The 13969-nt window shown below is 37.8% G+C and overlaps 1 pseudogene; it reads left to right on the top strand.

Moving 5' to 3' along the window:
• LOC140223783 (cytoplasmic FMR1-interacting protein-like) overlaps positions 1-13969 on the top strand; it is a 30898-nt pseudogene that overhangs the window by 5786 nt on the left and 11143 nt on the right.

The raw sequence follows: 13969 nt of genomic DNA, 5'->3' as shown, positions 1-13969 counted from the left end.
CTCTTACGGGAGTCCAGGGTCCTATAGAACTGGTCCCTGGCGCAGCGCGCTGCGCCACCTCCCCCTCCATCCGCTCTGCTGCTTTCCTATACTTTAGTGGCACTATACGTATTTCTGTCTCTCTCTCTTTCTGTTTTTAATGCAATTTACATACTGAACACCTTTTATAAATTATATTTGCTAAAATGTAAAACATGCATGTAACAGGTGTAATTTTCTTCTTTCTTTTGAAATCTTTGGAAAGGCATCTACGGGTGGAAAAGGGTAAGAAGAGATGGTATCAAAATGACTCAAAAGGTGGTGGGAGAGGAAAAAGTGCAGTTTTAAGGGAGTGAGATGGGCTGAATAATCGCGTATCGATGTGAATCAATTAACATAAGCAAGGTCAAAAATGGGATTTTCGATGAACATACCATCAAGTATCAACAATAAAACGTGAATTTTCAACCGGAACTAGTAACATCTATCTTTGAATAACTTCTTTTCACTCCGATACTAAAAGTTTGAAAATACCCCCCCCCCCCCCCCCCCCGGTGGCGTGTGGTGGGTTTAATGACAGGGCAAGCTCTAGCGTTCGTAATCCAGGGGGGAGGGGGTTGTTTAACGTAACCTAGCCCCCATTCCTCCCTCCTCAGGGAGCCTCCCTAGAAAATTGTTAAAATTTAGATCCTCGCGAACCTCAATTTACTCTATTTTTCGGTTGAAATCTGATGGAACGTCCTGAAAAACAATGGTTATATTTCATTCTCTCTCACTTATGATTTCCATTTGCCACTTATTTGAGGTACATCTAGTCGTTACTCCACAGCGTTCAGAATTTTGTGAGTTATTATACTTCTCAAAAAAAACATCTCTCTGCGAATGAACATGCTTGAGAATTGTCTGATTTATCACCAAGTAGATCCAAGTAAGCGGCATATTATTGAAATGGAGGACACAATTGGCTCGGAGGGAGCAATCGCAACCGCGACGGGAAGATGCAACAGGACAGCGGACAGCGCATCGGAGGCAAAAGCAGCGAGGCGCTCGAACTAGGAGCGTACCTCTCCCCGTCCCGCCCGCCTTCATTCCGCTGCATTCCGCCGCCGAGCAGTCTGGCGCCCAGATAAGTCGTCCGGCGCCTGGCGCTCCGCTCAGCCCTTCGCAAGTGATTCTTCATGAGTTGGCCCATGTTCGCTGCGCCATGCGCCACCTCCGTCCGCTCTGCCGCCGCTTTCCCACTTTTGTGGCTGCTGCATACGTAACTCTACCTATCTCTTTCTGTTTTTAATGCAATTTACTTACTAATACATCTTGTACTTTTCCTCTTTCCTCTGAAATATTTGGGAAAGCGCAGTGCTTGCCTTGCTTATCCGGACCGCTTACCACCCCCCCCCCCCCCCCCCCCCAATTATGTGTCATCGTCGTTTGTGTCAACATATATATTGGCATAAGTTTGGTTATAAATGAATTTTTCGATCAATATACCATTAGTTTGCGAAGTTTCAACACGAAATGTCTACCAGGACGAGTGCAATTTATCGGTGAGTACCTTTTCTTTGTACCCTCGAGATCATGAGTTATGTGTTTGTGTCAACAAATCAACAAAAGTAAGGTCAAGAATGTATTCTACGATCTAAAGGCCTCCAGGAAACCGAGTTTCAACACGAAATGCCCACAAGAATGAGTAAAATTTATCTTTGAGTAACTTCTACTTTTACGTTTCTACGGAAAGTTAGTAAGAAAGCGTGAAATTGTGTATTTTCGTCATTTCCTCGAGAAAAGTAAGGTCAAAAATGAATTCTACGATCAAAATAACCCATGAACCCTTTCGTTTAGCACGAAATCCCTAGGAACGAGTGGAATAATATAATAGCCGCAACAAGTTAGGAAGTAAGGCGATGACCGGGCCGGGGATTCTAATAGGATTTCGCTCCACCGTGATATGAGCCGGCAAAACGGAGTCCAGCCGAGGTGGATTTCTTGCCAAATTTCGTGAATGATCGAATATCGCTACGTCCCCGTTAGAAGATATGGTAATGAATCGATAGTGTGATAATCGAACAATCGCATTCGAAACGAGTATTTCGATATTTTCCTCTAAGATTGAAAGTTTAAAAGTAAAAGGAGGAGAAAGGTCGCTGATCATAAGAATTTTTGCCTGCGCCCTTTTCAAAACCCTTATTTTTGGTCACGAAAATTACTTTTTCGAAAATTTTGTGTAATGAACCGATAGGAAATTTTACGGCCGTTATTTCGGGTCCTATGACATTTTCCTCTAAGATTGAAAGTTTAAAAGTAAAATGAGGAGGAAGGTCGCTGATCATAAGAATTTTTGCATGCGCCCTTTTCAAAACCCTTATTTTTGGTCACGAATATTACTTTTTCGAAAATTTTGTGTAATGAACCGATAGGAAATTTCACGGCCGTTATTTCGGGTCCTATGACATTTTCCTCTAAGATTGAAAGTTTAAAAGTAAAATGAGGAAAAAGGTCGCTGATCATAAGAATTTTTGCCTGCGCCCTTTTCAAAACCCTTATTTTTGGTCACGAAAATTACTTTTTCGAAAATTTTGTGTAATGAACCGATAGGAAATTTCACGGCCGTTATTTCGGGTCCTATGACATTTTCCTCTAAGATTGAAAGTTTAAAAGTAAAATGAGGAGAAAGGTCGCTGATCATAAGAATTTTTGCCTGCGCCCTTTTCAAAACCCTTATTTTTGGTCACGAAAATTACTTTTTCGAAAATTTTGTGTAATGAACCGATAGGAAATTTCACGGCCGTTATTTCGGGTCCTATGACATTTTCCTCTAAGATTGAAAGTTTAAAAGTAAAATGAGGAGAAAGGTCGCTGATCGTAAGAATTCTAGCCGCGGCTTTCCTCCACAGTGAGCCGGTGCGAGAAAAACGGAGTCCAGTGGATGAGGCCGATTTCTTGCCAAACTTCGTGAACGATCGACTATAGCTGTGTCCCCGTAAGAAGCTATGGTAAAGAATCGATAGTGCGATACTCGAATAATCGCATTCGATACGATATTCGATATTCGTCCAGCTGTTTGAAATTCAACATGGCGGCCATGCCATGCATTTTTCCGCGCAACCTCAGCCGGTCTTCCGATCGCTCATCGCTCAAGCTCAATTAATTTTAACTTCTTTAATTACTAACCGTTAAAACTGTCATCTTCTCTTCTCATTTAGAAATATTCCATCAATTCGAGACGAAGATTTAACCCCAGGGTCAACGAAAATCAAGAAGAAGCCATGGGAATTGCGGAGAAATCGAAGTCCTGAGTGGATTACAGAGGTAGGAGTCAGTCGTTTTTCTTGTATTCCTTTCATTTGCCTCTCTTTCAACTAAATCGCGGAAGCTTACACTGTGTACTGATTCTTCTATGAGAACGGAGTGAAGTTGCCATAATTACGATGTTATAACAGAATTGTCATCAGACTCCTGTGACGGAACATGTCCTTTTGTCTGTTGCTGGATTTGTCTTGGAGACTGCTGTGGACCAAGAGGCATCTCTTTATTTCCTCTTTTCCCATCTAGTCAATCAATGAATGCAGACCGGTTCTTGAAACTCTGTTGGCATGCCAGGACAAGATAAGGAATGTGTGAGCTTTGCGCCAGGAAGACCTTGATCCCCTACGCCTGGGCATGCTGATAAGAATTTCAACAATCGATTCCTGTGTGTGAGACTGAAGCTAAGATTTAAGAAGGAACCTCTGAGCACAGTGAAGAGTGTCTAACAGGTTTTGTTTCCCAATCCCCTGCAAATAGCAAGAACTGTGAATACTTGCCTTGAAAAACTCAATTTATGATGTCATCCACTGCGGTAGGTATCGCAAAACATGATACGTCCTACCGCGGTTAATGACGTCATAAATCGAGTTTTTCAAGGCGAGATACCTCGGTTAATATTCAACGTAGAAATTTGCTGTTTGGCCAGATCTTATCATTTTTAGTTGATCTGCAAGAATAAAGTATCATAACACAATTATTCTGAGACCAGCACAACTGGCCCATTCTCCCACTCCTATGTTGTACTTCCATCGTTTCAAGTCTAAATTTTTTGGAATTACCTGTTTACTCTGCTATCTAGAGGTGTCATCAGCTTAGTTGGCACTTGTTTACATTTCTTTTGCGAGCAATTGTGCTGCAATTGTCCAACAGTAATAGGCGATTGACGGCAGCCCGATCCCGAGCTCAGTCAATCCTCGATTCCTGTTGGACGACTACATTACAGTTGCTTGCAAACGATATGTATTCAAGTGCCAACTTAGCTGATGACACCTCTACCTCAAGTTAGCAGTATTACTTCTGATAGTTTTAGACAAGTTTGTCCTACCTCTTGAAGGCATAAAGTTATCTGAACAATTTTATCTACTCTCCACCGTTACCCTTCTCTGGTATTCAAAGACATTATGTCTTTGCTGGTATTGAATCGTGCAACACTCAAGAATATTTATTTTCGGTTTACAGTGTACTCTCAGTTTTTAAGTAATTAGAGTGGGTATGTTTTCAAAGCCATTCATTTCTCTTAGTTCCATGTACAACAATGCTTGCTTGCCAAGTCACATTTTTATGTCTTTGATGGTTTTTTGCACAAAGGAGGTCAACTTCTCAAAATGGTGGCAGACAAGGTTACATTAACTGATGCCTTATGCAATGTTGACGCCTTAGATGAGCTTACGCTACATAATTAACAACTGTGTATCAAAGCTAACTTCGATACCAACTTCGAAGACCGAAATGGGTTCATCACTGGCATAGCAGAGCACATTGAAGAAGCCACCGTTCATGCCAGTTTGGGAAGCTTCACATTCCTGCTGCTTGACCGCCGTTAATCCGTCTAATTGAATGGATGATGAATAATATTCAATGATTTTCAGAAAAATCTTGCTTTTCCAAGATAATTTTGAGAAAAATGAGAGGAAATCCTAAGTTTTTAGCAGGAAATGAATAATATCGAGTACCGATGACATGCTTAAATTGGAAGACTCTTTCACTCTTACCTAAATCATTACAGAACTATGGCAGTATCAGAAACATCGTATTCAAAAAGCTAGTTCCTTGCAAGTGTTTTCAACTTAAAGCAGACACTTTGAAAATTGGTAGAGGCATCTATTTTAGAATAAAATCAGAAATTTATGTACTTTATTGATGGAAGGTCATTTGAACCTTGATTTAAATTGAAAGATTTCAAACTATCCAAGGAATCCATTGCAGATTGACCTTTAAATGTAAATGTATCCATTTTTGAACCTTTATATTATATGCACTGAAAACAGTCAATAGGTTTTTTCATTGAAATTTAATCGACTCTGGTTTTGGTCGTTTTAAAAATTCAGAGCTTTGCCATGTTGTGAATTTAAAGTTGTCAATCTACCAATCCTGTAAAATATCTATTTGTAATGCTCCAGAAGGAACTGTTGGAAGATGACTTGGAACATTCGGTCATGCTGTGCACCTGGCGATGTTGCTCTCGAGCCATCCCGCAACCGAATTCCAATGAGCAGCCGAACTGGGTGGAAATCTATGAAAAGACTGCTGAAGTAGTAGCTATTGAAGTGAAAAAGCTGCTTAATTTCATGTATTTTCTGGTGAGCATTCTAATTTTGTTCGTTTTCGACATTCGGTAGGTAATTGAAGTGGTGTATTTTAGGTGAAAACTTGCATCACGTTCTCTACCAATGTGTCTAAGAAGTGTAACTGATCTTGCCGGCCCAGAGAAACATGCAAGAAAAGAGGGATATTTTAATGCTTCAAACCGTACAATTTCCACTAATTGCCACAATGCTAGAACATAGTTTAGGTTACCCACCTGACACCTTTAGTCTTTAGTTATATAATTTAAAGACAAATAACTAAACGAAAGTACATCAATTACACTGATAAAACGATTAAATTAATTATCTTAGTCTTTAATGTTAAAAATTTTGATAAAAATATTTCCTTAATCAACTAAAATTACTTCCCTCTGCTTTTTAGTTCCCTGCAAAAACTGGTAATGGTGCCTTTATTGCACAACTGTATGATCTTTTATTTATGTAGTATGATTTGGTACAATTGAAACAATAAAAATTGTTATAGTACATGCAAAATGCCGGTCACTGTGCCTGAAATTACCTGGCGCACTCAGCAAGAAAACGGTCTTGGCTGTGGACTTGTCAGAGGTCTTAGTCTATTTGATATTCATTCAGTTTTTCAGTCTATTGAACTTCCATCTTATTTTTGCTAATATTCATCGGAAAATGGGTTTTTTTCTAGGATATATATGCCTTAGGTTTAGATCTCAATTGGTTATACAATGATAAATTCTCGCTTGCCAAATGATAGTTATTTTTTTGTACTATTGCCCTGAATAAAGTTTCACGCTTTCAGAGAGGAAACTAGAACTTGAGAGGCGCATTTTTGCTGATTTTAGGAGAAACTTTGCTTCAAATCTCCAGCCACGATTATCTGAGAAAAAAACTGTTATGCTCATTGAAAAGAGCGTAAAATTTACTTCTCGAAAACTTATGTCAATAGTTCCTAAACTTGATTTAATTCTGTGAAACAGCACTTCATTAGCTCCGCCCTTAAATTGTGATTTTGTCAACCATTTCCTTGAAAATCAAGATAAAAAGAAGATAAAAACCTAAAACCGTGGCTCAAACTGTGTAACAATGTGGTAAAATAGTGCTGGGCCCACAGTATTTGGAGGGGGGGGGGAACCAAAATGTTCAAACATTGTCAATCAGAGCCAACAATTTTGAGCTCTAATGAGGATCAGTGCAAAACTGATGGGGGAGAGTGTTCAGCTCAGGCAGTTTGCATTGGAATATTTAGGTGAGGTCACGTCAAGAAATCTATAATTTTGGGTCTTTTTATACCTCATCAGTAGATCACACTCGTCAGTGAACCCAACTGAAAATCTTGCAAAATCCACGACGGCATTAAAGCACAAGTTCGAGGTACGAGGCTTGTACTGCAAGATGGTAAGATTCGTATTAGTACTCATTAGAGCTCAAAGTTTGGATTCTGATTGAAAATTTTTGAACTTTTGGGCTTTTGATCTCACTGACTAGTGTGATCTACTGATGAGGTATAAAAAGACCTAAAATTATGGATTTCTCGACGTGACCTCACCTAAATATTCCAATGCAAACTGCCTGAGCTGAACACTCACTCCCATCAGTTTTGCACTGATCCTCATCAGAGCTCAAAATTGTTGGCTCTGATTGAAAATGTTTGAACATTTTGACTCCCCCTCCCCCCTCCAAATAGTGTGGGCCCAGCACTGTTTTACCACATCGTTACACAGTTTGAGCCACGGTTTTAGGTTTTTTTTCTTCTTTTTTTCTTGATTTTCAAGGAAATGGTTGACAAAATCACAATTTAAGGGCGGAGCTAATGAACTGCTGTTTCACAGAATTAAATCAAGTTTAGGAGCTATTGACATAAGTTTTCTAGAGGTAAATTTTACGCTCTTTTCAATGAGCATAACAGTTTTTTTCTCAGATGATCGTGGCTGGAGATTTGAAGCAAAGTTTCTCCTAAAATCAGCAAAAATGCGCCTTTTGTAAGCTAATTTTTGAAGAAAATGTTAATTTTACAACCCGAAAAGCAAGCTAGAAAAAACAGGGGAGGGTGATTTTGGTAGGAAATTTTGTTTTCTTTCTGCTGATTTTTTTGTTTTCTTTGTGGGATGAACCGTTGAGGAGATATTTGCAAAAATCTAATCGTGGGTTTTCTCAATTTTGAAAAATTCAAAACGGTGGCGTCCTGAGCACCAGACAATTTTTTTGAAGTTTATATGGTCATTTTTGGACTTTTTTAGCACCTAGGAAATGAAAAAAATTGGTTTGGTTTGAAGGGCAGAACCCATGTTAAGCGGTGTTGTTCCTCAATTTATTTACTTCTATTAAACTGTACATGACATCTAGAAAAGTCTTACTTTCTAATTACAAAATCATGTTTTACGCTCAATCCGCATTTCAGCAGCTTCTGTGGTCACAATCATCAGTTGATCGTCAACGTTGATGGTGGCCAGGAGGGTAGTTATTACAGCGCATACCGATCATGAAAAACGTAGGTGAAAAAGTTTTTAAGTTTGGTGCACATTTTAATCACATAACTTTTACTGTCATGGAATAAATCATTTTAATGAGATCATTAATCTCTAACTCCAATTATTTCTTTTACAGCGAAAAGCTATTGAAAGATTTTGTGCAGAGGTAAAAAGGCTGTTCCACGTGAAAAGAGGAAGGATTTTGTGTCGGAAGCCTACTTGCTCACCCAAGGAAAATTTATCAATATGTTTACGGGGCTAGATAAACTGAAAAACATGAAATCAAGTGTGAAAAATGATTACTCTCCCAATCGCCGGTAAGTTTATGTCTGTAAAGTATTCAAAGATTTCTCTATTTTGAAGTTTTCTCCTGTGTACCTGAATGAAGATTACTTTTAAAAAAATGTGTGAACAGAAGTAATATCGCAAAAGTCTCTATAAGAGCTGTCTGAAAATAAGTATTTAAGTCTTTTACGTGTTAATTATAGTCTATTAGGACTGGAGAAAGAAAAGAAGAGACAAAAGTCACAGTCAGAGTGTAACAATCATCAGTTGGCCCATTGGTTAGCATGTAAATATCTGTTGAGTGGTGCAATTTTTGGATGTGACATTTGTCTCTTCTTTTTTTTCCCTAGTTCTATGTCTTTCAGCCATCTGGCATATCTTCAATTGTCAAAGAATTTTACCCAAATGTGTTAGGAAAATTCCTTTTCTTAACTCTATGGCAACCCTGTGTGGCATTGTGGAGAGTTAAGTCCTTTGTCCTTGACATCAAACAGTTTTCTCCCTTCCCTCTGATTCATATCAAACCTCCGTTGTAGCTCAAAAGTATTGTGACAAGTCTCTACACTATTGCTTCTTTTTTCAGTGCCGCCCAGTTCTTTAAAGTTTTGGCAGCTTCACACACCCTGCAGGAGTCGCAAAATTTATCCATATTTCTCGTTACACAGAACAAATTTTGAGACATGGTGAAAGAGAATTTGGAATAAATAATCGGTTACGAAGAGCTTCTGTCCGATCTTGTCAATCTGTGTGTGCACATGTTCGAAACAAAAATGTACCTAACACCCACCGAAAAGCACATGCTGGTCAAAGTGAGTATCATGTCATCCCCAGGGTGTCTGCAGGTCTGGAAAACCGGGAAAAATCAGGGAATGTGATCACTGTCTGGAAAACCGGGAAAAGTCAAGGAATTCGATCGAAAACCGGTGAAAGTCAGGGAATTTTTGCAATTCGAACATTTCGCGGCTATTTTTGCTCGTCACTGCCGAATTGGCCGAGTAGCGCGCTTGCGTGGCTGATAATGTAAACTGCTCTGTTCAACCAGTTTGCAACACGGCCGCTAGGTTCACTAATTTGTGTTCGCTAACTTTAAAGATCGAATCGATCTGCCCTATTTAATTTATCTACTTAATTCATGCCAAATGGCAAGATAGACTAAATAGACTTGAATGAAGTTAACTTGCTAACAGCAGAAAGTTACAGTAAATAATGATAGGAAACTAAGTGCCCCAGTTTTGAGCAGATGGTTAATCAATTTTTTCAATAAGTTAGGAAATTTAATGAAAGTGCTAGAATTTTAGTTTTTCTTCAATTGAGTAAAGAAATATTTAATGTCAACTGCATTTTGCATGAAATTTTTCTGGTTCTTAAATCAACATGTTCACAACTGGTGCATCCATCTTATAAATATTATTGATGGATTATATTCTAACAAGCCAACGCTTGTTGAGTATAAGACAAATTCAATACCAACAATAGGTTCTGAAATCCATTGAATTATGTGACCTTAAAAAAAAAAAAAAAAAAAAAAAAAAACCGAATTATGCAAATTTATCTAAAATCGAGAAGAGACTCGTATTTCCTCTTGATTATAGCAAAATCTACCTGAGTTAGGCACATTCACAACTCTTGTTTTATATTTTAAGAAAAAGAGACTTGTATTTTCAGGGCACTAAGTAATATGCCAATATTTATGAAACCACCAGGGTGAACTATAGTTTGAATTTTCAAAAGTATACGGGGCAATATGTCACAAAGAGAGCGTAGTAGAGCTTAAAAATTAAATTTTGAAGGTGAATCTTAGTCTGAGTATACCATTTTGGAATTAGCTTTATTTTGAGTATTTAGGATCTCGTTCCTTTCAAAAGTATTACTCAACTCCTTCCAACGCCATGGTAATTCAGAATATGACTTTACGGGGTCATTCCTAAGGATAGTTTTTTTAATATTTTCTAACTAGTTCATCGTATGGCTAAACTCAAAAAGTCAGGGAATTTTGTCATTTTTTGTCATGGAAAACCTGGAATTGTCAGGGAATTTCATTTTGAAAATCTTGTAGACACCCTGATCCCATCTTTGTGATTCGTTCGACCTTCGAAAGTGATTGGTTTTGACATTTTTTTCTAGGCCTTGAAAGTGCTTGAATTCTTCTCTACTGATAAGAGTCAGCAGTTAAATTAAAGAAATAAAGAAATATTTTTTGATGTTTCGTTGATCGTAGGAAAACATCTTGTTCACAAACGAAATCGCTCTCTTTCTGAAACGAGAATCCAAAATTGCGGACTCAAGCTCTTATCACAAGGAAATTACTGTGTTTTGGAAAAAATTTGGGAAAAAAGTGAACTGTTGTTCCAGTCATAAGCCAGTTAAGACTCTGAAGATCTCAAAATTGAGATTTTAACACTACTCTCAGAAAAGTGTTTTTTAAAAATTCTGCCTACCACTTAGATTTTAAAGAGCTTGATGCAAAAACGGCTTTTTTCGCCCCCCCTCTGGAATTTCTTCAGACTTTGTCTACTGATTACTCATACTTGAGCGCTTCTTTTTCCAAATTTTCAGACCCCCAAAAAATTTTGGGGGGAGCTAGGGGGGGGGGGGGGGTGGAAGTCAAAACTTGTGAACCTCGATATCTCTCGAACGAAGAAAGATATCGAGATCCGGTTTGGACAAAAAATCGTCTAAAATTGTATACTTCAGTATTCGCATTATAAGCTGTAATTCTAAAAACGTAAATTTTTGGGAAGTATCTGTAATTTCTGAACTCAGCTACCCTCAATAGTCCCTAATAATGCATTTTGCTCAGTTTGAACATTCAATCTGATTTAATAACAGTCCAATCCGACTTTTTTGCGCGCGAAAATTGGTCGGCGCGCGTTGAACGGAAACTTCAATCGATCATAACTCCGGAACCGTTTGGTTCCCCAGCTTAATGGACCACTCGTTGGATGCAGAAAAAGACGAACAACCTAAAAAACTGGTTTTGGTTCAAATAAAAAATTGAGATCTTTGTAAATTTTTTGTTAAAAAGAAATTTTCTAGACCTAAAAACTGGAAAAAAGCACATATGTTGACTTAAAAATGTGATATTGGGATTTCGACCTCTAGAATATTGAAGTATACAATTTTAGACGATTTTTTCGTCCAAACCGGACCTCGATATCTTTCTTCGTTCAGGAGATATCGAGGTTCACAAGTTTTGACTTCCACCCCCCCCCCCCTAGCTCCCCCCCAAAATTTTTTGGGGGTCTGAAAATTTAGGAAAAGAAGCGCTCAAGTATGAGTAATCAGTAGACAAAGTCTGAAGAAATTCCAGAGGGGGGGCGAAAAAAAGCCGCTTCTGCATCAAGCTCTCTTCATTCTCTTAGATTTTAAACTAAACTTTTAAATTCAAGTAATGTAACTGAAGTTCAGGCGATTCGTGAACTTGTAATAAGATTTTGTATTTTGGCCATGTGTCTCATTGTCAGTCCCTTTTCAGCGCAGTTCTTGACTTCATAGCAAGACACTTCTAAGTTGCACAGAATTTTTTTTTTTTTTTTCTCGGGTTTCACAATATTTCGTCTTTGATAAAAAAAATCAAGTTTGGGAATCATCCAAGTCTTCAGTTGTGATCAGATCTGTGCAAAAGAACCTTGTCTTCTGGAAGAAAATTTTCCTTAACTTTTTTCCAACGTTTTAACCACACTTTTCTATAACCCAAGAATGTTTTTATGGAACTTCAGGACTAACATCTCCTTCAATTCTTAAGATTTTAGGGTCTAACTTGCGTCAAAATGTCCAGATTTTCTTCCTCCTTGAATTAGCAAAAAGTTATGGGAAATTTTCTCTGCGGAATAAAGGTCCCTTCTCATAGATTTGGTCACAATTACATGAAAATACTGTCAGTAAAAACATCGTCTTGTCTTGGTTTGCAGGTCATGGGCTTCGGTTTGTGTTTGATGGACAATGAGCTCTGCAATATCAACAAACTTGACCAAAAGAAGAAACTAAATCTCAGTAAAATCTACAGAATTTTCAAGGTATCATTTGTCAATTTTTATCAGTGTCTCATTTTCTTGCCTGACTTTGTACACTTTTCGATAAAGCAGTCAATAATTGCAAGTTGTTTATTGCTCCAGTGTTTTCCGTATTTCTTCCTCCATTTCCCAGTTCTTGCGGTATAATAGCTTAACCCTGTATGGTATTAATTAATTTTGGATCTTTGGTTCTATTATCTAGTTTTTCCAAAGTTTCTATTTTAGTTTTTTGTAATAATTACGAAAGGACGAATCCTGTGATGATTGTAAAAATGAAATAAAATATAAATTCGATAATGCAAGGTGACACCCTGCCATAGTACTGCACACAAATCTGATTGATTAAAATCCATCAAATTTTAAGGATGTTCTCCATGTCCTCACAGGGATTTGGCAGGGACATGGAAAAAATTTGTTGAACTACTAAAACTGGAAAATCAAGCTTTTACTATACCTACTTGAATTTTCGTTTTTCTATCCATCATGAACTCCATTCATGGTGAATATTTTTTATCAATCTTTAATATTCTTATCTTATTTTTTTTTTTTTAGATCATCGTCTGAATCAATTTTCCATGTCTGATGTCTTTCTCTTTTTCCTTTTCAGAATCTAGAGGTTGTCCCTCTCTTTGGTGATATGCAAATAGCGCCATTCAACTATATCAAGCGCTCGAAGAATTTAGACCCTGGAAAATGGTCTTTATCGAGCTCTACTACAATCAGTCCCCAAGCTGATTTGATGGTACACTAGCCGCAAATATGCAAAGACCACGTCAAGTACATCAGTGAGCTTGCTATCTGTAGTAATGAGGTACCTCCTCTCCCTCTTACCAATTCCTCCTCCATTTTCATTGTTACTTTAATTTTTTACAACACTGTTTTAGAAATAACAAGTGTGTGAATGAACAGTATCCAGCAAATAAAGTGAGAAGTATTGTAACAAGTTTTTAACATGGAGCATTCTTGTAAGAAATTGAATTTCCATCGAAATCTAGTGTATTGAGCATGTTATCTTTTTCGCTATTTGCCAGTATCAACCATTTATCTTGAAACATGTTTTCATCTGAAAATAACTGTTCAATTGTTTCGTTTCTCGATAATTCTAAGGTTAACACAACATTCTAAGAAATGAGAACAGATAAGGAAAACAAGGAAACAGCCGATTTAGCCTTGGTGGTTTACAATTACTGTTGGAATGAAGTAGTGTTGTCACAGAGCCTTACTCGTGGAAGTTGTTGCACCCGACAGACCATCATCGAAATGAAGAATGCCCACAAGAAGCTGAAGAATATGAAAGAGTAAGTACGTCACCATTCTTGGAATGCCCTCTCCAAGTCGTAGCATTTTTTTTAAGTTATTTATTTAACTTTCCCCTCACTGAGAAAATTAAGTGAAGGCCTGTGCCTTTGTGCCGAACTTTGATTGTTAAGTGCCAGGTTTTCAGCCTTTAAAGCTAAGAAAAGAGGCACTGTGGATAATGTGTATTTTTCAAAATTCTCAATTCATGTGTTGTCTCGTTAGTTAATGTATTTCAATGTATTACTTAATGCAGACAGCTCTTTAGAGCCTATCTTGGAACTAGCTAGAACTATCGTAGCACTACGCCACGAGACATAAGTTTGTACAGAGAGAAAGCCTT

The sequence above is a fragment of the Bemisia tabaci genome, chromosome 8, assembly GCF_918797505.1.
Source record: "Bemisia tabaci chromosome 8, PGI_BMITA_v3".
Classification (NCBI taxonomy): domain Eukaryota; kingdom Metazoa; phylum Arthropoda; class Insecta; order Hemiptera; family Aleyrodidae; genus Bemisia; species Bemisia tabaci.
Note: the sequence above shows the minus strand (reverse complement) of the source record. Positions and strands in the feature narration are given on the sequence as shown.